General features: G+C 44.9%; 1 non-coding gene across 1 annotated transcript; it reads right to left on the minus strand.

The window, feature by feature from the left end:
* Positions 1-289: 289 nt before the first annotated feature.
* LOC121099911 lies at positions 290-395 on the minus strand. Its single transcript, XR_005831640.1, has one exon. It is a non-coding gene; the product is annotated as a U6 spliceosomal RNA (small nuclear RNA).
* Positions 396-3,923: the final 3,528 nt, after the last annotated feature.

Below are 3,923 nucleotides of genomic sequence, written 5' to 3' on the forward strand. Positions count from 1 at the left end.
AAGGCAAAAGTGTGAGCCAAGGATTTTATATTCAAGAAAACGGACTTTCAAGTATAAAAGGTACAAACTGTTATCAATGTACAAGAACTCAGGGAATATTGTTCCCATGAGCGCTTCCTGAAGAATTTACTAGAGAACAAGACTCAGACTGCCAAAATTACTAGTTACATAAGAGATAGCAGAGAGCATTAAATAGTTACTTGTAGAACGAAAACTATATGATGTTTAAAAGGCAGAGAATATGGCATATGAAGGCCATAAGCTCTACTGATGTAGATACAGAACAGCTATAAACATTGGGGTGCAAACCAATTTGTGTTTCCCCCTGTGTAGGGGCCATGTTAATCTTCTCTGTATCATTCCAATTTTAGTCTATGTCCTGCTGAAGTGAGCACAAGAACTTTTAAACTCTTCTCGGTTATCATTCTGGTGGTAGCAGCATTAGTATTGATATTCCCTGTTGTGTGTGTAATGTTGCCTAAAACAAATGAGTAATTATGAGCTATTTTAACTATCGTCCCCTGTGTCCTAAAAATCAGGATTCTCAGTGTGGAAGAAAGAAGAGACAGCTGTAATTTTTTAAAAGATTAAATAAAAAAATCTATAGTCCTGAAATTTAATTGGAAAAACAGTATGAACTTATGAGGTATTTAATCTATCATTCTATGTCTAATAGCTCCGTCCATTGAAAAGGCCTGGAAACAAGGACCAGTTCATAGCAGTGAGCATCCCTGGAGTCCACACTGTGGCCACAAAAACGCTATATCCCACTAAAAGTCAGGGCTGCATGGAGAAATGACTGACAGCAGGTCGGAGGAGAAAATGTACAAGAGGAGTCTGGACCATCCTGACATAAATGACGGCATACAAGCCATCGTGGATACGCTACATGTAGACTAGCATGGTGTCAAAAGAACACAGAAGCCAACCCACAGGGGTTCCCACTGGCCAAGGACAGGACAATTTGAGCCTTGAGCATCATAATAATTGCAACAAATTGAAACTCGTCAAATTTATTTAAATCCGTGAGTTCATGATGATATTGAAAAAATGAACGGGTCACCTGCAGGGCATAATAAGGAAGCAGCTTATTATTTTGCAAACTGACAAACACAGGGAATAAAGGAACCATTTATCCTGCCTCTTCTGCATGAGCTATACCACTGGGTAACCTCATGGTGGATGAGAGGAAGCATCTGTTTATAAAGAAATCCAGCAAATAAATGAAAAAGAAATGATGGAATTAAAATGTCATCATTTGGCGGTGGCGGCAGCTGTGGTTCTTTTCATTACCTCCTGTAGAACACTGGAACAGTCGCATCAACGATGCCATCATCTGCTTAACACTCTCAAGACATTTTCTCAAAGCCTATTTACTTATAAATTGTGTGGAATGACAAAATTAATATGCAATAAAATGTGAATGATAGCACAATGAAAACAATATATGTCACCCTCTTGGACCCCCAGTGAATTAATCAATCTAGGCACTGAGCATCCATAGCTACAAACACCACAAAGGGAGAGGCAGCCTGACATTACGTGGCCCCTGATGAAGGAACACATCACCACCTAGAGTCTTGGCCAAAAGACAGAAGCTGAGTCTGATCAAGCTTCTAGATCAGCTGACAATGAGCAGCAAATACAAAGGGCCGCGGAGCGTATGGAACCGGGCAGCAAACAAACCCAGACTGTAGGAACCACTACAGGCCAAGGGCCTGGATTCTTCAACAGATAAAATGGCAGGAAAGGAAGGGATGAGAGGAGACTCTGAAGGTTAGAGAGAGGTAAAGATATATTTTTAAAAGTGGGCAAGACTGGGGTGCCTGGCTGGCACAGCCGGTTAAGCCTCTGACTCTTGGTTTTGGCTCAGGGTCATGAGATCAAGCCCTGTGTGAGGCTCTGCACGCAGCCAGCATGGACTCTGCTTGAGATTGTCTCTCCTTCTCTCTCTGCCGCTCCCACTCGTGCGCTCGCTCTCACTCTAATAAATTAATCTTTAAAGAAAAAAGTAGGCAAGACTGAACCATAGTTTCTAGAGATGCACACTTGGATGCAGAAACTATAACGAAACACAAAGAAGCGATTACTATAAAAACTAGGTAGTGGTTACTCTGGGCGTGGGGTGGGGGTGACACGACTGCGATTTGGATGGGGAACATGGAGGTGCTGCTGGGGTGGCTGCAACATTCCGCCTCTAGGGTTACAAGAGCATTTGGGGCGTTTGCCTTATAATACCTCATTAAGCTCTACCTTTGTTTCGTGTATTTTTCTGTATCTCTATCTCAAAAGAGTTTTAAGTAAAGATTTTTTTTAAGTAAAAAGATTATTTAAAAAGGAATGTTGGGGTGCCTGGGTGGTGCAGTTAAGTGACAGCTCTTGGTTTTGGCTGGGGTCATGATCTCAGGATCATGAGATCGAGTAATGCATGGGCTCACACTGAGCACAGAGTCTGCTTAAGACTCTCTCCCTCTGCCTCTGCCCCCTGCACCCCTGCATGCATGCACTCTACCCCAAATAAAGAAATATTAAAATAAATAAAAAGGAATGTTAAAAATTGACGCATATGTCACATAACACCATGGCACAAATAGCACACTTTGGGAAATGTGGAGCTTTTCCATAAGCCTGGATATTAAGAGGCAAGAGAAGCCACCTAGCCACAGAAAAGTCTCTCTGAAGACCTCTGTGCCCATTTGGATTGGGTGGACTTCATAGTGGGGGTAGGGAAGAGTACAGCAGGAAAGTGAGGTCTGTACTGGACAGCCTGAGGACAGGACGGGCAGCCAGTGAAGGCCGTGTGGATGGGGTGGGGGTGGAGGGTCCTATCTAAATACATCCTATGCACTTCCTAGCATATGCAGCTGAAACACAAGACCCTGTCTCAACCATAGCGTCTCCTAGGTGGCCCACCGGGCCCCTGGCCAGTGGGGATGGCTAGAGATGTCACAACCAGCCTAAAGTCCTGAGGCATGTAGAGACCTACAGAACAGCGTCTCAGAGGCATGAACCACTGTTGTGGTCCAGCTGTCCCCTCATTTATGCAAGAACTGCACCCCCATCCAGGTAGACATGCCTGTACTATACGGTCCTCTCCTCCCAGTCACAGCTGATTGGACCAGAGAGGAACACCCTATGCTGGAGGTAGCAGACCCCTGCGGTTTGCTGTCCAGCCTCTATTTCTCCTCCCTCTCGTGGTACCACCTCAAATTTCCTTTCAGACACCTCCCTTCTCCCATGTGGTCAGGGTAGGATAACCTCATCTCCAGTTTAAGCCTAGACTAAACCAGTAAAATATCCCTATCTCCAGGTGTTCAAGGAGGGGTTAAGAGTCCAGGCACAAGCCAATCACTGAACATCGTTCCTTTGGCCCTGTGATTGGTTGAGGGATGGCCACTTGACCCAGGCTGGTCTAATTAGAATGAACCTTACAACTGCCGTAGGGAGTGATGAAATCCCCCCAGTCCCTCACTTCTGTGTGATGCGCAGTGAGGATGAAAAGTCTAGGACTGCCACAGTTTCTCTTGATCTTGAGGGAAGGTGTCCTGAGAATAACGCCAGAACTCAAAAGTGTGCAGAGCCATGGATGTTGCAGAGAAATGGAGCTAGTTTCCTTTTTTTAAAGATTTTATTTATTTGAGAGAGAGACCATGTACACATGTGCACAAGCAGGGGGAGGAGCAGAGGGGGAGGGAGATGGAGGGGGAAACAATCTCAGACTCCCCACTAAGGGTGGAGCCCAAAACCAAGAGATCAAGACCTGAGCCCATACCAAGAGTCAGGTGCTTAACCAACTGAGCCTCCCAGGGGCCCCATGGAGCAAATTTCCTCATGACATTCTGAACCTCTGGGGGCCAGTTCAGTCATTCCTCTGGATTTTATTACATGAACCAATATTCCCCCTTCCTTTTTCCTCCTTTTTT

The sequence above is a fragment of the Ursus maritimus genome, unplaced genomic scaffold (assembly GCF_017311325.1).
Source record: "Ursus maritimus isolate PB19 unplaced genomic scaffold, ASM1731132v1 scaffold_1, whole genome shotgun sequence".
In the NCBI taxonomy this organism is placed as follows: Eukaryota; Metazoa; Chordata; class Mammalia; order Carnivora; family Ursidae; genus Ursus; species Ursus maritimus.